A 20,886-nucleotide genomic window follows, 5' to 3' on the forward strand; every position below is an offset into this window, starting at 1 on the left:
CTGTTCCAACCTTAGATGGGGCCCTCTTCATTCTCTCTACTATGGTATTTCCAAAATTTCCCAATTGCTCTTCCTGTCTCCAGCCTCCAGTCATATTAAGCTACCTTTCCTCAGACATTTGGTAGGTTGTCTTACTGGTCAAAATATGCACTGCCCTTCTCTGTGGGAGGATTACACATTCCCTAACCCACTGATGTCAAACTTGGCCAGGTGATGCACTTTCTCAAATAAAATACGAATGCAAGAGACACTTGCCACTTTGGAGCCGAAACTTTAAGAGTCAGCTCATGGTTCCACTACCTCTCTTCTCCCTGCCACCAGCGATGAACACACAACTTGAGTGAAAAATAAACCTTCACTGTTGTAAGACACTGAGATTTTCAGGTTGTCACCAAAGCATAATTTAGCCTAAGGTGACTAAAACTCTCCACGTAAGCTTCATAATTGTTCACTTTGTAACCTCTATGCATAGTACAGACACAGGGCTGGCACTCAATACACATCTGTAGAATGAACAAATATAATAAGTGAATGAATAAACAGATGACCCCTGGGCCTCTGCACATGCTACTCTCTCTCTGTAAAAAATGACCATCTCTGCTTCTTCACTTGCCCAGCTATTCCTCAAATCAAACCTCAGAGATATCCTCCTCAAAGAAAGCTTGCCTGCCCATCTCTCTATCCTCCCTAAGGCATCTACGTATATTTCTGCTCTCATAATAATTGTATGACTCCCCCCGACCATGAGACCCTTAGGCAGGGCCAGGTCTCTCTCACCTTGGTGGCCCTGTTCCCAGCAGAGCCTGGCCCAGTACAAGTTGGTGGCCTTGTTCCCAGCAGAGCCTGGCCCAGAACAAATGAGTGGATGAATAAATGAAGGAGTAAAGGTGTGGAGAGTTTTCTACCCCTTCAGCTAGCCACAGACTTTCCGCACTCCAGGCCTTTGCGCAGGCTGTTCCCCTACCTGGAACATCAGCCCCTTCCCAGTTTGCCGGCCTAACTGTTCCAAACCCTTCAGCATCAGCTGCCCCGTCCCCTGCACATCCCTGTGTCACAATTAAGTCACTCCCTCTCCCTTGCTCCCACAAACTTAACACATCCCTTCAACAGAGCCCTTGTCACATGGTGCTGAGAGCTTCCAAGCTCACTCGCTCGCGCTCTCTCTCTCTCTCTCTCTCTCTCTCTCTGAGCACTCTGAGGGCTGGGCTTGAGTCACATTCGTCCCTATGTCCTCATACCTAGGACATTTTTTTTCTTTTTGGCCGCGCCATGCAGCATACAGGATCTTAGTTCCCTGACCAGGGATCGAACCCGCGCCCCCTGTAGTGGAAGTGCAGAGTCTTAAGCACTGGACCGCCAGGGAAGTCTCATTCCTAGGACTTAATAATAATGACAGCAACAACAAATACAATAATAATAACCAACCAGGCCTTACTCTGGTCAAATAAATGAGTGAATGAATAGCTGAGTGAATGAATTAAGGGACTGGGCTCTAGCATGTTCTTACACCATCCCTCAGAAAGCCCAGGCTTCCCATCAGAGGATGAGTGACTGAATGTAATGGGGCTGAGCTGACTGACACTTTGTTACCACAGCTGACTCCTCTCCCAGAACTCTGCTCCTGTCCCTAACCTCAAGGGCCACGAGACCCCATCACTGGTGAGTGCAGGGGGGCCGTAAGGCCCAGCACACGGTCCCACTTCCCAAATACACCACCCAGTTCTCCCAGCAGACCTGGCAGAGATGTCCCAGAGAGTGTAACTCCAGGAAAGTGTGTGCACTGGGGTGCCAGTCCTGAAGCGTCCTCTAATCGATTACCAACAAGGGACAACTGGGAGAGGGGAGGAGCAAAGTAAGATATGCAGAAAAGGAGGAGAAGCAAGAAGGAATCTGGACCATCGCAAGGTCACTGTGCTCGGCTAATTGTATAACTGACTGCAGATGTGATCGGGAGCGCTGACTATGACGCTAATCACCTCCACAGAATGCCGCCCTCCTTTGACTCCTGCTCCAGAGACTCCCAAGAATCAAGCAGAAGGAGAAGGGAAAGGAAAAAGAAGCACTTATCCAGAACTAACCCTAAAGACACACCTCCAGGAACCTCAATCACCTGGAAACCAACCAGGAACCAGAAGCAAATAAAAAACTTCTATGTAACTGAGCAATACTCATCAGAGATGTCAAGTTCACGAAAGCAAGGAAAGAATCAGGAACTGTTACAGACCGGAAGAATCTGAGGCGACACAACCATAAGCAAGGTGGGATCCTAAAGCAGATCCTGAAACAGAAAAGGAACATTAGGTAAAAACTAGTGAACTTCACATAGGATACAATAACAATATTGTACCAATTGTTAATTTCCTGGTTTTGATCATTGTACTACGGTTATGTAAGTCGCTATCATTAGGGGAAGCTGGGTGAAGGATATACGTGAGCTCCATTTTTGCAATTCTTCTAAAATTCTTTTAAAATAAAAAGAGTGTTTTGTCTTCTCAAGGACTGCTATGCAGCCAGCAGTGTCCTGGTAAGAATGCAGTCAGTCATTCTCACCAAACGTGGTTTTCCTGAATTGTCGGTGAATGTAGCTTATTTATTTAGCAACCACGGATACTGTTCTCTCAAGAAACCTACAGTTCTTCTGTGAAGCTTATAAGTATCAAATGGAAGGAGGAGGACAGCTAGAAGTAACACACTGAGAAGGGGCAGGGAGGGAGAAAGAACTAGAATACCACAAGGGCAGATGGGGCCCTCCAGAGGCAGCCCCCTGTTCCAGCACAGTCGCTGGTGTCTTTATGATCTAACTCCACTGGTGCAACAAATGTTTATGGAGCCCTGTGCCAGACCCTGAGCTGGGGCCACAGTGATGAATAAGATTCTGTTCTTCCCCTCCAAAGGCTCACAAATAGGGAGGCATGTATGCACAAACACACAAAAAAATCTTACGCAATTTCTATCATTTTGAAATGTGAAGTGTATCATGGGGCCTCAGATGAAGGAGATATTAATTCAACCTAAGGGAAAACAAGGTCAGAGAAGCGGCTGAAGAAGGGGGCATTCGGATGTTAGAGATGGCTGGAGCCCAAGGGGTGAGGGGGAGAGTGACTGGAATAGAACCTAGAGAGGTGGGCAGGGACCAGATCAGAAAGGACCCTGACTGTCCTTTCCAGTGTGGACCTGACCGTGTAGCAATGGGTAACTATTAAAGGGCTTAAGCAAGGGTGTGGCTTGATTTAAGGCAGTGCCAAGGCTGCAGTGGAAGGGTGTCCTTTCTTCCAGACTGAGCTGAGAAAAGGTTACATTGAGGGCAGCCTGTGCCGTGCTTTAGGGGGAGCGGGATGCTTGTAGCACGTTGTATGCCAGTGAAAATGAACAAGGTGACAGTCCAAACAGAGATGCTGAGAAACAGCTTATTCCCCACAGGGTCAAATTCACAAGACTCTGCAGGACCGCTGCGCTGCCTCTTCCCAAGTGCAAAGGCTCAGCTACTCCAGGCTGGGGGCGTAAACTGTTCTGTACTGCATTCGGGTGACACGATTAACATGCTTCTCAGGGACAAGTTCTCCCAGCAGCATTTCAAGTCCACCCTGGTCAGCTCAAAACAAACAGCAGACAGACGCCTCCTAAGGGATGGCAAAGAAGGGGCCCATCTGTCTCTGCCAGTCCAGTTTCCAGCTCTCCTAGGTTCCTGAGCTGCTAAGCCTACTTTAAGGGGAGCAGATGCAGGGGGCAGTGAAACTCCCCACAGCCATCTTGTTCGGTTCTGGGATTTCCTGTTCTTTTGAAATTTGTGGATGTGAGCAGGTGGCATGAGGATGTTCCCGAGTTACCAAGAGTCCCCAGGAACTCTGGTGGAGAGGACCAGGACAGAAAGGAGAGGCAGGGTTAAGAGTCCCCTTCAGAACCCTCCTACACTGTTGACGGGAATGTACGTTGGTGCAGCCACTGTGGAAAACAGTATGGAGGTTCCTTAAAAAACTAAAAATAAGAATTACCAGGGACTTCCCTGGTGGTCCAGTGGTAAAGAATCTGCCTTACAATGCAGGGGACACGGATTCGATCCCTGGTCAGGGAACTGAGATCCCACATGCCGCCAGGCAACTAAGCCTGCACGCCACAACTACTGAGCTCGTGCGCCTCAACGAGAGAGCTCACATGCTGCAAACTACAGAGCCCACACGCCCTGGAGCCCACGTGCCACACTAGAGAGAAGCCCACGTGCCACAACGAAGAGCGCTCACGCCAAAACGAAAGATCCCGCGTGCTACAACTAAGACCTGACGCAGCCAAAAATAAATTAAATAAATAAATAATAAATAAATAAATCTTGGGCGAAAAAAAGAATTACCGTATGATCCAGCAATCCCACTCCTGGGCAATATACCTGGACAAAACTCTAATTCAAAAAGATACATGCACCACTGTGTTCACAGCAGCACTATTCACAATAATCAAGACATGGAGGGACTTCCCTGGTGGCGCAGTGGTTAAGAATCCGCCTGCCAATGCAGGGGACACAGGCTCGATCCCTGGTCCGGGAAGATCCCACATGCCGCAGAGCAATGAAGTAAGAGAAAGACAAGTACCATATGATATCACTTATATGTGGAATCTAAAATATGACACAAATTAACCTATCTATGAAACAGAAACAGAATCACAGGCACAGAGAAGAGACTGGTGGTTGCCAAGGGGGAGTGGAGTTGGGGGAGGGTTGAGGTTAGCAGATATAAGCTTTTATATATAGAATAGATAAACAACAAGGTCCTGCTGTACGGCACCGAGAACTATCTTCAATATCTTATAATAAACCATAATGGAAAAGAATATTAGAATATTAAAAACAGAAGATATATATGTATAACTGAGCCACTTTACATATATATATATATAACTGAATCACTATATATATGTGTATAACTGAATCACATATATGTGTATAACTGAATCATACATATGTATAACTGAATATATATATAATATATATATATCAGTAATTAACACAACTTGGTAAATCAACTATACTTCAATTTAAAAAAAGAGTCCCCTTCATACTCAACAGATGCTCCAGGGGAGGGGGCCACAGTCTGAAGATGCTGGACAGAAGACCCAGGCCCCAGGTGGTACCTGATGGAGACCCTTCTGCTGGACCAAGGTTCTTAAAGGACAAGGGATTCGCCCCAGGACTCACAGCAGGTGAAAAAGAGGAGAATTGAACCCAGATTTTCTGGCTCCAAGCCCAAAGCTCCTGACCCAGACCAGAGTGAATTTCTCTCTGCTTTCTGGTACTTGGAGAAAGCAGAGCCCTCGTGCGGTCCTCTGTGTTCCATCCCCATCCCTCACTGGCCAATGCCCCACAAGTGCATTGGGCACCTACTGTGTACCAGGCCAGCCCCTCCAAACCACACCCTTCCCCTGTAACATCCCCTGAAATAAATGGTGGAAATACCCAACACACGTAAGGCTGCTATAAATGTTTTCTGCACTGTTTTGTTTATTCGTACACCATGTTCCTCCAAAAAGAATCAAAGCCACTTAAAGACACACACATACTATCATGTTTTCTCTAACAAGTGAGTAACTAGGGGCAAAGGAAACATACACACATCTCAACTTTTTTAAAATAAGTGAGTGAATTGGGACAAAGGAAAAATAAAGATAGGAAATAAAAGAAAAAACTCAGGATGACAATGAAAGATACAATTCCTGCACTTGTAAGAGGTGGAGTCCGAAACTGACTTTCAGTAGCAGCCACTGTAGAGGGAAGCACCCTCTACAGAATATTCAACAGATATTTTTAAATAAGTAAAAAGAAAAAAATTATTGTTCAGAAGAAGTGAAACTATGTTTGTTACTGAGCCTCGAAACCAAGTTCTCCCATGGACTGAATAAATATGAGTTCCTTTCCCTTTGCCCCCTCTGCCTAGAAATCGAATTCCTTCTCAATCACCAAGTGGGGAGCCTGCCTCACCTGCCCCGGCTGGGCAGGTGCATAAAGATGAGGCACTCTTTCTTCTGTTTTTAAAACTTTTTTATCAAACTAGATCATATATACATTAAAATGCACGTTAAGTGTGCTGTTCTGTAAGATTTTACAAAATACACCTGTGTGCCCAGCACTCGGATCAAGAAACAACATTACCAGCATGCCTAAAGCCCCCTCCCGGCCAACACCTTGCCAAGCGCAAACACTGCCCAGACTTCTAATACCATAGATGTGCTTTTCCTGTTTTGGAAATTTACATAAATTGAATCATTCAGTGTCTGGCTTCCTTTGCTCAACCCTGTGTTTGTGAGTTGCCCATACATTGCTTGTGGCCGTAGTATGTTCATCTTCATTGCTGAATTCTGTCGTGTGGCTATACCACAATTTAGTCTCCTGCAGATGGGCAGGTCCATCCATCCTTGGTCAGGAAGATAAAGACAACCACAGGTTGCACAGGGGTATTTTTAACTGAGTTAACTCTTAATGATTTGTTTAAGTGCTTGAGTTTGGAAGATGCCAATGTCATTTTCCTAAACTTTTCCTAAATTTGACTTAAACACAGCATCTGAAAACTGTCAGTCTGGCAGCTGACATTATTTTGATCACTAAAATCCAGTTTTGTAATGAAACATGTCTTAGTCCTATGGCCAAGGGACCAAAAAACATATAGAAAAAAAAAAAGAATTTTTTTCACTCTTTTGCAATTAGACATTCAACATTTACAGACAACATTTTACTGAAACGTTACTGTGTGTCAGGAACTGGACTAAACACTTTGTATGTACTATTTCTTTCAATCCTGACAAAAACCCCAGCAACAACTTACAGCTTTGCCCTCAGCACCTAGTGTAGGATCTAATACAAACCATACGCTAAAAAGTGCTTATTAGGGGCTTCCCTGGTGGCGCAGTGGTTAGGAATCCGCCTGTCAATGCAGGGGACACGGGTTTGAGCCCTGGTCTGGGAGGATCCCACATGCCTCCGAGCGACTAAGTCCGTGCGCCACAACTGCTGAGCCTGCGCTCTAGAGCCCGTGAGCCACAACTACTGAAGCCCACGCGCCCAGAGCCCGTGCTCTGCAATAAGAGAAGCCACTGCAATGAGAAGCCCACACACGGTGACGAAGAGTGGCCCCCACTCACCGCAACTAGAGAAAGCCCGTGAGTAGCAACAGAGACACAAGGCAGCCAAAAATTAATTAATTAATTAATTTTTTTAAAAAAAGTAACACATGTCCATGCTTGAAATTTTTTTTTAAAAAAAGTGCTTATTAAATAAGTCAATGAATGAATAATAGCAGATACCATTTATAGAGCCCAAAGTATATACCGGAAACTGTGCCAAATGTTTATATTCATTACCCTATTCAGTCTTCTCAACAAACCTGAGATAACATAGGAGACCACCTTGGGGGTGTTGCCCACCTCACAGGTCCCCACTTTCTCTGAAAATTACCCCCTGCTTAAGACAGGGCCTGGCAACCAACCAGACTGGGGACCAGCCGTGCCTACCAGACCACCCACAGTTGTCAGCCTGCCACAACAGAAGGACCCACACTATCCAAATAGGGGGCACACCTAGAGCCTAGAGCTCTGGTGACCGGAGGGGAGGGTGCTGCTGGGATGCACAGGATGTCTGGTACAGAAGGCCACTTCTCCAAGGTCAGGAAATGTAACCAACTACAAGATACACAGAAATAAAAACAGCAAATGAGGCAACATGAGGTGACGGAGGAACATGTTCCAAATGAAGGAACAAAATAAAACCTCAAAAGAAGAACCAAGTGGAGTGGAAATAGGCAACCTACCCAATAAAGAGTTCAAAGTAATGATCATAAAGATGATCAAAGAACTCAGGAGAAGAATGGATAAACAGAGTGAGAAGCTAGTAGTTTTTAACAAAGAATTAGAAAATATAAAGAAGAACCAAATAGAAATGAAGAATATAATAGCTAAAATGAAAAATACACTAGTAGGAATCAACAGTAGATTAAATGATACAGAAGAATAGATCAGTTAGCTGGAAGACACAGTAGTGGAAATCACTGACGCTGAACAGGAAAAAGACTAAAAATAAATGAGGACAGTTTAAGAGACCTCTGGGACAACATAAAGCATGCTAACACTCTCATTACGGGGTCCCGAAAGAGAAGAGAGAGAGAAAGGTGCAGGGAACATATTTGAAGACATAATAGCTGGAAACTTCCCTAATGTAGGAAAGGAAACAGACGTCCAAGTCCAGGAAGCACAGCATCCCAAACAGGGCCAACCCAAAGAAGACCACAACAAGACACATTGTAATTAAAATGGCAAAAAAAAATTTTTAAAGAGAGAATATTAAAATCAGCAAGGGAAAAGCAACAAGTTACATACAAGGGGCCTCCCATGAGGCTATCAGTTGACTTTTCAGCAGAAACTTTGAAGGCCAGAAGGGAGTGGCATGATATATTTAAAGTGATGAAAAGGGGAAAACCTACAACCAAGAATACTCTACCCAGCACAGCTTTCATTCAGATATGATGGAGAGATCAAAAGTTTTACCTACAAGCAAAAGCTAAAAGAGTTCAGCACCACCAAACCAGCTTTACAAGAAATGTTAAAGGGACTTCTCTAAGCAAAAAAGAAAAGGCCACAGCCAGAAACATGGAAATTATAAAAGGAAAAAGCTCAGTGGTAAAGGCAAATATACAGTAAAGGTAGTAAATCAACCATATGCACAAAGCTAGTAGGAAGGTTAAAAGACAAAAGTAGTAAAATCACCTATATCCACAATAATCAGTTGAAGGATACACAAGACAAAAAGATGTAAAATATCATGTCAAAAACAGTAATCATGAGGGGAGGGGAGTAAAACTTCAGGGTTGTTAAAATGTGTTTGAAATTAAGAGATCAGCCACTTAAAATAATCACAGATAGATAGACAGATAGATAGACAGCCTGACCTCACGGTAACCACAAACCAAAAGTCTATAATAGATACATACACAAAAAAGAGAAAGGAATCCAAACATAACACTAAAGGTAGGCATCAAATCACAAGGAAAGAGAACAAAAGAAGAAAAAAGGAACAAAAAAGAACTATAAAAACAAGCCCAAAACAGTGAACAAAATGGCAATAAGAACATACTCATCAATAATTACTTTAAATGTGAATGGGCTAAATGCTCTAATCAAAAGACACAGATTGGGTGAATGGATACAAAAACAAGACCCATATATATGCTGCTTATACGAGACTCACTTCAGATCTAAAGATACACACAGACAAAGTGAGAGAATGAAAAAAGGTATTCCGTGCAAATGTAAATCAAAAGAAAGCCAGGGTAGCAATATTTATATCAGACAAAATATACTTTAAAACAGAGACTGTAACAAGAGACAAAGAAGGACATTACATAATGATCCAGGGATCACTCCAAGAAGAAGATATAACAATTGTAAATATGTATGCATCTAACATAGGAGCACATAAAAAAAAATAAAATACCTAGGAATAAATATAACTAAAAAGGTAAAAGACATGTACTCAGAAACTATAAGACACTGAGGAAAGAAACTGAAAACTACACAAACGGATGGAAAGATATACCATATTCATGGATTGGAAGAATTAATATTGTTAAAATGACCATATTACCCAAGGCAATTTACAGATTCAATGCAATCTCTATCAAAATACCAATGGCCTTTTTCACAGAACTAGAATAATCCTAAAATTTATATATAAATAAATTTTATATATAGAACCACAAAAGACCCCAAATAGCCAAAACAATCTTGAGAAAGAAGAAGAGAGCTGGAAGTATCACACTCCCTGGCTTCAGACTATACTACAGTAATCAAAACAGTATGGTACAACACAAGAAACAGACACATAGATTAATGGAGCAGAATAGAGAGACCAGAAATAAACCCACGCACTTATGGTCAATTAATCTACGACAAAGGAGGCAAAAGTATACAATGGGGAAAAGAAATGAAATTCTGCCATTTGCAACAGCATGGATGGACCTGGAGGATATTGTGTTTAGTAAAATAAGTCAGACAGAGAAAGAAAAATACTGTGTATTATCATTTATTTGTGGAATCTTAAAAATAAAAAAAAATGAAAAAATATAACAAAACACAGACTCACAGATAATTGAGAACAAACTAGTGGTTACTAGTCGGGAGAGGGAAGCGGGGAGGGGCAAGACAGGGGTAGGGGATTAATAGGTACAAACTACTATGTATAAAATAAATAAGATACAAGGATATATTGTACAGCACAGGTAATACAGCCAATTTTTATAACTGTAAATGGAGTATAACCTATGAAAAATTTGAATCACTATGTTGTACACCTGTAAATCAACTATACCTCAATAAACAAAAACTACCCCCTGCTTATGCATACGTCCAATAGATGCCACATTTGTGCTATATGCCCTCCCCCCCCCCAACCTCGTCACAGTTGATTGGATCAAACGTGAACACCGAATGCAACTCAGCCGATTTTCTCTTGGGAATCTGGACTTACGTCTGAAAGACAGTCAGTCAGGTCTGCTTTTGGTTAAAATGAGCTACTGTGAACTCACTCCTAAGCTGCAGGGTGGACTTTTTTGGAGTAATGGAGAGAGAGGGTCTGCAGGGTGAGAAAATTAGGAGACTGAACAGAGAGATGCAGAGACAAGAGGCAAAGTCCTGCCTGGGTTCCCATCTACTTCTCTGTTCCCCACTCCAGGACCTCAAAAAGCCCAGACTTAGGTTCTAGTAAATTTTCCTTAAAATGGTCCAAGTTGGCACCCATTAGTTGCATTAGTTGCTACCGAAAAAAAATCGAAACTAAGGTAGGTAAATATTATTTTTCCCCTTCTACATATGAAGGAATTGAAGCTCAGAGGAAGTGAAGTTACTTCCCTAAGGGCACAATTCAGTGAGTGGTAGAGCAAACACACGAACCCAAGTCCCCCTAACTCTGCAGCCTGAGCTGTTTCCTATTCCACATGCTGGGGTTTCTCAGTCCAGATCAATGGGGCCCCAGGTCAATCTTTCACCCCTTTTGCAAGCTTTTTGAGGGCTGGAGGCATGTCTAACTCCCTGTAGCAGCTCCACCTGGGATAAACACTGTCAGGTGTCACTAGCAAGCCTGGTGGGATGGATATTTCACGGGGCCAGGGGAAACATCACGGGGTGACTGGTGGGAAGTTAATGGGTTTTGTGGATGCAAACTGTAGACGCAGAAGAGTGGGGCATGGAACTGAGATCCTTCCCAGTTTGACAGACAAACCAGTGAGCAGTTCACAAAAGTCCACAGCAGTCCTAAAGCTGGAGATGGACCACAGCAAGACTGAAGACTTTGGTGAGGGGTACTGCATGCCACCCTGGAAAATGGAGAACCCCTAAATCTTCCTCGTACCACAACCCACAGCCGGGCTGCCTTAACTTCAGCCTTGGCAGGGTAAGTGGAATGAGAACTGGGTTTGGGCCCAGGCTAAACCTGGGGGTTAGGCCAACCCCAGGGCCTAGATCAAGAGCACATCATTGGCGAAGTCCTCATTCTACAGAGACTGAACCACTTGATCCCCTCTGCACACACACAGCCAACCCCATCTTCCACAAGATAGCCAACCCCATCTTCCACAAGATAGCCAGAGAGACCTTTTTAAAACACATACCTGACCATGTCACTCCCTCCTTAAAGCTCTTACATGGCCCCCAAGGCCCTCAGCCTGTTATTCAAGGCATTAGTCTGTCATTCAAGGCCTTTATGACCTGCTGCAATACAATTAGAAATATATTTTGTCTTTGTCCTAGGTTCCTCACACAGAGCAACTAAAACCCACATAATTTCCTAAGTGTGAAGAGTGATAGGGGCATCTTTTGTCACAATATTTGGTTTTTGTATAGAGCTTCTAAGACTCTTGAAATTTCCTAAGTGACAGGAGTGTCTTTTGTTAATCATACCAAGCCCTTTGATCACACCTGAGTTTATGCCAATGGGGTGGCTTACGGTGGGGCCCACACACAGCCTCAGGATGGCAAGGGTCACCAGAAATACCAAGTGATTACAGGGTTGGAACTTTCAGCCCTACCCACTGACCTACAGAAAGGGGATGGAGCCGATGGGGGCTGGAGATGAAGCTGTATAAAAACTCCTGAACAATGAGACTTGATGAGCTTCCTGGTGGGCAAACACATCGAGGTGCAGGGAGGATGGTGCCCCCAGAGAGGTCACAGAGGCTTCACACACCACTCCACACCCTCACACTTTGCCCTGTACATCTCTCCCCTCTGGCTGTTCCTGGGTTGCATTTTTTGTAAGAAACTGGTAAACATAAGTAAAGTGTTTCCCTGAGTTCTGCAAGCCATTCTAGCACACTGTTGAACCCAAGGAGGGGATCATGGGAACTTTCTACTTATAATCAAAGGGTAGTTCTGCAACTGATGCCTAAAGTGGGGGGCAGTCTTGTGGTGCTGCGCCCTTAAGCTGTGGCATCTGTGCTAACTGGGGAGCTGCAGGATTGAATCGAGTTGTTGGACACCCACTTGATGTCTGGAGAGTTGGAGAATCAATTGCTGCTGTGGAAAACACTCCAGACCTTCATTCCAATCTTCTCTCATAACACACCACTCATTGACACTCAACTCCCAATATTCCAAAGTACCTGGGTCCCTGGAATCACCTTGGTCTCTCGACAGCTACACAGCCATCGTACACACAAGCTATTCTCTCTCCTGGAACATCACCCAGTCCTGTCCATCTGGCGAAATTTTAATTAAACTTTAAGCTCAATTCAAGGAGCACAACCTCAAAGCAGGTTTTTCTAACCTCCTCAGATTGGGTTAAGTGTCCTTTCTCTGCGCACGTTTGGCAAAGAAAATAAATTGTTCTGTGACCATTGGTTTACACATCTGCCTTTCCTGACAGACGGTGGGCTCCTTAAGAGCAGAGACCTGGTTTTCTACATCATCTTTTTCACCAGTACCCAGCAGAGTGCTGGGCCTGTAGTAGGCATCAATAAGTATGTTTGGGATGTGTGAATGGATGCATGCAAATGGGGTAAATAGATAAGTAGATGGGCGAATAAATGGGAGTTTGTATGGATAAATGGATGGGTAAATGGACAGGAGGAAGAATAAGTGGATGTGTGGGAGGATATGGAGGTAGATAGATGAAAACAAGGTTAGACAGATGGACGGATGGACGGATGGACGAATGGACGAATGGACGGATGGATGGATGGATGGATGTCAGTGATTTTATTTAACTCATTAACTAATGAGGGAGCCAACAGAATGTTATACACAATCCGAAGTAGAAGACAAAATGTAGCCACAAGTACAGCTTTTAGCCCATTCACCTCCAACAAGATATCAATTGACCTCATCTGATAAAATGCATTTGCATCTCAATGGACAAGAACAGTTTCCATCACAATCAGTTTTCCACAACTTCCAAAATAATAAAACAGCTTAGAGACCATGTAAGCTACAAACTCCTATAGAAACAGACATCCATGTGCCAAGTAACACCTAATAGATAATTAGGAGGACACCTGATAATCTTTTCTGCCTCTTTTAAAGTGTCTCGTCATCTTCCCTGGCGTGGCTTAAGCAGGTGTGCATCTCTGAAAGGCCACTTACATTCAGAAGGCCTCAATCTCATCTGCAAAGTGGGATGAGAGCACAAAACCCTTCAAGCTCTCAGCAGACAGCAGCTCCAGAAGGTGCCGCTTCAGGTTTTACAGCCGCTTCCCCACCTGCTGAGCTTCTTCCCTCTACTTCAGCACCACCTCTGAGCTTGTTGGTCTTAGGAGGGCCCTGCCACTGTCCCCACACCCCACCAAGCATGAACGTCTTTCTTCACCCCCCCTTTAACACTACCGAGACATGTTCAAGGGGATGGATGGATGAATGGATGGATGGATGGCGGACTGGAAGACAGGAGTTGGGATAGGTGACTTAGTGGGAGGACAGATGGGTGAATGAGTGGATAAATAGAGAGATGACAGGAGGATGGGAGAAAGGATATGTGAATTCATGGGAGGATAGATGAGTGGACAGATAGATGGATAAATGGATGGATCAGTCAATTCCGATGCCTGCATGTCTAAGCCTACGGTTCAGTCCTTAGGTTGTCTTTGCAACCGGGACTCCTCTAGCAGTTCTGCTGCCTGCCAGCGACTCCCGAGATTCAACATGTATAAAACCACACGCATAATCTTCTTCCCCAGACTTGATTCCCTCCCAGCGTTCTGCTCCTCAGTGAACGGCAACACCGTCCGTCCCGCTGCACCAACCAGAAATCTAGGCATCATCCCTGATTCCACCCACTCCCGCCACGCCCATACCCAAGACATCACCACGTCTTACTGATTTTACCTTCAACATCTACCTCTAACCGGTTCATCTCTCTCCAGCTCCAGGGCCACCATCACTTCCCTCCCGGGCTAGTGTGCTCCCCACCTCTCAGCCTCCCTGCCTCCATTCTGTCTTGCCCCAAATAACTCCCCACTACCAATAAAGCAATCTTCTCAAGACGCAGGTCTGGGGACTTCACTGGTGGTCCAGTGATTAGGATTCCGCGCTTCCAATGCAGGGGGCGCGGGTTCGATCTCCGGTGGGCAAACTAAGATCCCACATGTCACGCAGCCAAAAAATCCCAAAAAACAAACGCAGGTCTGATTATGCCACCACCACTCCTCCAATATTGTTTAAAACGTTCTTAGGCCCTCCACTGCTCTCAAGATCGAAAGCAGTCCTGTCCTCTGCCCACTTCTCCCGCCTCGTCCCACACCCTGACGAGGTCAGACCTCCCGAAACATTCACTCACATGCTTCCCAAACTTGCGGCACGTCTCATCATGGCAACTTGACATTTATCTCTGTCACTCCGTGGTTAATGTCTGTCACCTCCTCTAAGCAGTAAGCCCCACAAAGGAGAGACCATGACTATTTTGGCTTTGTTTTGGGGTCAAGCAGGCTTGGGTGCAAACCTGGGTTCTGCCCCTAATTAGCCATGTGAACTTGAACAAGTTACTCGGCCTCCATAAACCTCCTTCCTGCACAATTAAAAAAAAAAATGGAGAAAATATCGTCCCCCTCCACAGGATACCGTAAGGACGGAATTGAATAATGCACGTAGAGTGGCTGACGGAGGGTATGGTCACTGGGAGGACGACGTATCATGACTGGCTGGGAACAGCAGCAGAAAGGTGTGCGTGCAGACCCTGCTCACCCCGCAGCCAGCTGACCCTGAAATGAGCTCTACCCTGAGTACAAATCTTCAAGCAGGCCCAGAAATAGGCTCCCCGAGATGGGCCTCGGCAGATAAGAGAGGAGGGGCTGACTTTCACACTCATTACCTGGGGCCTTCTCTCAGGGCCCTGGAAGGGTGGCTTCCCTCCTAACAGGAGACAGCGAGGGGCAGCCTGCCCCAGCCCTCCACCCGGGAGAAAGGGTGTTTGGGGCCTATTCAGTGCCCAGAAGAGTTTAGGAACCCAGAGACCAGCCTTCTTAACAGGTCCATTTCTTTAAGTCCCCTCCTCCCTCAAGAGCGTATGGTGGCTCCCCGCTGCCTACAGCATCAGGTACAGTCTCCTCTACCTGGAATCCCACCTCCATCCTCTGTCTGGCACCTGGCACCCCAGAGCCCACCCTTCATCCAGACAGGCCTCTTCACCAGCCTCCATACTCCTTCTCCACCCCAGGCCCCGCCCTCCATCCTGGAAAGCCTTCTGTCTTCAGGTGTCCCTCTCTAAATCCTTCCCCACCCCTCAAACCCCACCCTCTCCGTCTTCCAGAAAGCGCTGTAGGACTGACCCAGCCCGCACTCATTTCCGTCTCTTCTGAGGGCCTTGGGCCTGATGCCTCCAATGAAAGGCTAAGGTCTTACGTAAAACAGGCCCATGTGGATGCAGTCCCCAGCTTACTACTGTTAAAAGATACATTTTTTAAAGGATAAAATCATGAATGTTATACAAATATAAAATAAACAACACATGTCAAAGATTTCATTTAACGGATTAATTATTTAGGGAAAAATAAGACGTTATACACAATTTAAAGGAGAATCCGAAGCACAGCCACAAGTATAGCTTTTAGCCCCCTCTCTACAAGATCTCAATTGACTTCACCTGATAAAGTGTATTTGCATCTTAATGGACAAGAACAATTTCCCATCACAGTTTTCTACAACTTCCAAAATAATAAAACAGCTTAGAGACCATGAAAGTTACAAACTCCTGTAGAAACAGACAACCATGTGCCGAGTAACACCGAATAGTCAATTCGAAGGACACCTGGTAATCTTTTCTGCCTGTTTTAAAAGTGTTTCATCATCTTACCTAGAGTGGCTTAACCAGGTGTGAATCTCTGGAAAGTCACTTAAATTCGGTGGGTCTCAGTCTCCTCATCCGTAAAGTGGGATGAGAGCACAAAACCCTCCATGCTCTCAGCAGACAGCAACTCCAGAAGGGGCTGCCTCAGGTTTTACAGGTGCTTCCCTGCCCCCAGCTTCCTCTCTCTACTTCAGCACCACCTCAGAGCTTGTTGGCCTTGGGAGGGCTCTGGTCCCTGACCCTACCTGCCACCAAGCAAGAACCAAGCCCTCTTCTCTTCCTTCATCCCCCTTAACATGTTCAAGGGGACCATTAGCAAAAATCAGAGGGAAAGAGGAAAAATCTTTTTAAAGCTGGTGGGTTAGATTTTCCTCCCTCACCTCGTTCTCTTTTTAGAGCATGGTGTACTCCCCACCCCCAAAGCCAAGGCAATCTGGAGAGCCGGGCCCTCTGTAATGTAATTCAAGGCTGGGAAGATGCTTTTGACATAATTCTGTATAAGGGATATACTAGTACAAGGTAACCTTCCTGAAGGGTGTGATGGGATTGTCTGATTGCCGCGCGGCTTGCGGGATCTTAGTTCCCCAACCAGGGACTGAACCTGCACCCTTGGTAGTGAAAGCGCAGAGTCCTAATCACTGGACCGCCAGGGAATTCCCTGTGCTGGGTTTTTCAGACAGATATCCCACCCAGAGGCCAGACCATGCTGATGGCCCTTCCTCCTTCCCTCCTCCACCCTTAGTATCAGAAGATTCCCCCCAACAATAGACTTGATAAGTTGACCATACCTATGAGTGACAGGGGTATTACAGAGCACACTCTAGGGCAGGTCCCCACAGCCTGGCACCTCACTGTCCTCAGATGGCACTGCATAACCTCTCCCAGGCTCCTCCCTCCAGCCTCCCTACCCCGCCCTTTGGTGTAGCAGACACTAAATATCACTGTGCTTCCCTGGTGCCCAGGAAATGTCCCTCCTGCAAGTCTGACCCCATACAGAAGAAAGCTTCAAAACTATATGGACATACCCACCGAAATCCAGAATAATCACAGGCATGCACAAACTTACCCATGAGGATGTTCATTGTGGTGCTGTCCAGAAGTGTGAAAAACTCAAAACTGAATGCCCAGCAGTAGAGAATTGATTAAATAAAATACAGTACAGCCATCTCATGCAAGCCATGAGAAGTGTGACACAGAAGAGGAGAGAGTTAGCAAGCTCACTCCATTAGGGACACTCATACAGATGTGAGATTGAAAAGAAAGAAAAAGAAACCTCAACATTAACAGTGACCAGCTTTTCTGTTCTTTTTTCACCTTTTTATGTTTCTCCAGTGTCCTGTTTATGGATGTATAGACAGGCAAATCAATATAAGCCAACTCCCGAAACCTAGACCCCAACACCACCATGCCCAGTGGAAACCAGTTCCCATTCCGGGCTCCAGTGTGAAGAACAAGCCAGATTTGCCAGCCCAGCGATGCTCAAACAGAGGGTAGAGGGGGATGAGCTCTTTATCAGCTAGAGCCTTCCACAAGGCCGTGCCACAAAATACACATACACACAGTCTTGCCAAAGGGGACAGACTACAGGTAAAACCACTCAACAACCAGTATATCCATCCTGCACAGATCAGCAGGTGTCTGCTTAGGAAGGTCAAGGTCACTTTTAGGAGGGTTGCACAGGGGGGCACAGCCCTGGCCTGCGAGTCCTAGAGCCTCCAATCCTAGCTGTCTAGCCCTGGGCTGCCCCTGCTTTCTCCAGTCCTTTATTTTTTCGTCCATAAAATAAATGCATGGGGTTGGACAAAGGGCCCCTCAGGTTCCATTTCTTAGGACTCAGAAATGTTTCCCTTTATGCTGGCCCCATGCCCCACAAAGCACACATGCCTCCCGATGGCCCCAGATGGAGCTGGAATCCCTCAGCCTGGGTCCCTCCACCCCCCTCAGTCTGGGGGATGGGGTAGGCAGTGCAGGAGGCAGAGCCCAGAATGAACAGTTACCAAAGGGGGCTGGGAAGTGTCCTTACCCACCAAGGCTCTAGACCATGCAGGTCTCTCTGCCTCCACCCAGGGAAGCCCAAGACATGGTGACTGTCAGAGGTGGGCTGGAGTGAGGTTTGTTTTCTCCACCAGAGCCTGCTCTGCTCCCACCCTCCCTGCAGTGCCACTGTCTGCCTGGCTTCTCTTCCACGCCATCCCTATGGCTCCTCCCCTTCCCCAAGTTTTATCATCAGTATGTGCAGCTCCTTATCCTCGTGCTTTATTTCTGACAACCACTTATTAGCTGCCACCGACAAAATGGGGGGTGGGAGAATTACCAACTAAGTATTTCATCAGTTCATTCATCACATTTAGAGCGCATGCTCTGTGCAGGCCCCCAAGGGTCTCCCTCCTGGGACTCCCAGTTAAGTAGGGGAGATTAAATAAATGATTCCACAAATAACTGGAAAGCACCAGGACTAGCAAGAGCGCAATAAACCGGAGCTCTAGTGTAATAAAGAAAGGGAGGTCTGGCGGATGGGGCTGGGCTTGTCCAAGGCCCCAAAGGAGAGTGGGGACAGTGCCTCCGTAAGCCAGGAGCCCCTCCCTGAGCCAGGCACCCCTTGAGGCAGGCATGCATCTGCCAGGGTCAAGCTCTATGCCCAAGGTTTGGGGATAGGGGGATACACAGGGCATAGGATCAGGCCAGGAGTAAAGGAAATAGGCAAGCTGGTCCCTCAGGAGAGGAAGGCTTCAGCCGGGCCTATCTGACATCCCCGAACACCCTAGAACTCACCGCGCGGCAACTGGGAGCAGGAGGCTCTGCCAGGCTCGTCTGCCCCTCCCAGTGGCCGTGACAGGGGTCCCCTGCCCGGATGCCCAGGCTTGCCTCTGAACAACCTGTCTGGCTGTCCTGCCCTGCACATATCGTTTGTCTGCCCTTCTCTGCACATGTCTGAGTCTGCGCCTCTGCTCCCGCCTATCTGTATGTCACTCTCTACACACGCCTGTCCGTCTGTCCTCACACGTCTGGCTGGCACGCCGGCCTCCCTGCATCTCTCGGCCTCCTCGCCGCGCCGCCCCGCCTGCCGCGGTGTGGGTGTCGGGCTGGCAGTGCGCAGAGGGGCGCGGCTCGGCCCTCCCCCTCCGCCGCGTCCCCCCAGCTCAGGAATGACCCGGGCGGCGGCCCAGCGCTGCTGAGGCCCCGGAGCCGCGGCGCAGGGCGGCGGGAGCGGGCGGCCGTGGCGTGGGCGGCGGTGCTGGGCCGGCGGGCGGCCGGGCGGGGCTGAGGCAGGGCCGGGAAGCCGGGAAGCCGGGAAGCCGGGAAGCCGGGAAGCCGCCGCCACCGCCACCGCCGCCGCCTCGGCCGGGGATCTCGGGACCCGGTGGGCTCGGCAGGGCCCCGCCCCGCCACGCCCCTGCGCGCCGAGCAGGCCGAGGCGGAGCGGCGCGCCCCCCGCGACGCCGGAGCCCGAGTCCGAGCGCAGCGGCATCCAAGCGGGAACCGGAGCGGGAGCGGAGCCAGAGCGGGAACCTGAGCTGGAGCCGAAGCTGGAGCCGGCAGTGCGGCGCACGGAGCGGAGCGAGGCAGCCAAGCCGAGTAAGGGGCGTGGGGCCGGGGGCGGCGCTGGGGAGGGGCGGGGAGGGGGTCCCGGCCCCCTCCCCCGCGCTCTGCTGCGGCCCCGGCGCAAGCACACACCCGGGGTCGCTCAGCGCGGTCCGCGGCGGATCCGCGGCGCGCTCCGAACAGGATCCCCGCTCTCCCGCGGACCCCGGCCCCGACCCCCGCGCCCCCGGGCGGGCCACCGGGACTCGCGCGGGCCGTGGCTGCCCCTGAGCATGCCATCGGGCCGCAGGGACGGAGAGGTCTCCCGGTTCTTGCCCGACTTGAGTCCCAAACAAACATCCACCCCACGGAGGGAGCATAAGACAGTCTTCACGACCCCGCGCCCTCGGTTTCGCGGACCCCTGAACAACCCACCCAAGAAGGGTAAACTAGGACGCACTTTTGGTCGGGGTAGGAGAGGAAAGGGGCTCTGGGCTTTGTGGAGTTTGAAGCTAGAACCCACCCCCGACCCTCGAGCCGGGAAGTTTGACCCTCCGACGGGCGGGCCACCAGGGCCATGCCCCCGCTTCGATGCCTACCACGCTGGCCTGTCTCAGCACCATCGGTGGGAGAGGTGGTGTCCCCGCCGCACCTTCTCCAGCTCCGGGGCCGACTTTCCCTGGCGCGGTAAGCGGGACTCGAGGCTGAGTCCGAGGCGGCTGCTCTGGCTGGCTGCGCAGCGCCAAGCGGTACAGCCGCCTCTCCCTAATCGCTCTCGGAAGTTGGGTAGTGCCCACCAGACCCACGGCAGACTCGCACGACCCTCCCCCTCTCCCCATCGGCCCGGCGGTCCTGAGGCTGGCGCGCGGAGGACCCAGGGCTGCCCTCCTGATCCCACGCGCCGTGCCAGCGGAGATGGCCAGGCCCAGGCTGGGAAGGGGAGGGCACCAGTGACAGGTGTGAGCGGCGGGGGCTCCAGGAGCTTGGTCCTTGGTCTTGAGTCACACAGTCCACGGGCACCTGCCTTGAGCAAGCCCCTCCTGACTCTCCTCAAACATCCT

The 20,886-nt window shown here is 48.2% G+C and overlaps 1 protein-coding gene and 1 pseudogene across 2 annotated transcripts in view; one reads left to right on the plus strand and one right to left on the minus strand.

Moving 5' to 3' along the window:
• The window catches only part of LOC111179682 (large ribosomal subunit protein eL33 pseudogene), a 482,236-nt pseudogene that overhangs the window by 435,834 nt on the left and 25,516 nt on the right, over positions 1–20,886 (minus strand). The gene's annotated exons all lie outside the window — the stretch shown is intronic.
• Positions 19,790–20,886, plus strand: part of BEAN1 (brain expressed associated with NEDD4 1) — a 39,973-nt gene continuing 38,876 nt past the window's right edge. Inside the window, exon 1 of the mRNA XM_022583544.2 lies at positions 19,790–19,879. The gene's annotated coding sequence lies outside the window, so the exon portion shown is untranslated. The remainder of the gene's footprint in view (positions 19,880–20,886) is intronic.

The sequence above is a fragment of the Delphinapterus leucas genome, chromosome 20 (genome assembly GCF_059928025.1).
Source record: "Delphinapterus leucas isolate spDelLeu-1000000601 "Yukka" chromosome 20, BTC_Dleu_Yukka2, whole genome shotgun sequence".
NCBI lineage: Eukaryota > Metazoa > Chordata > Mammalia > Artiodactyla > Monodontidae > Delphinapterus > Delphinapterus leucas.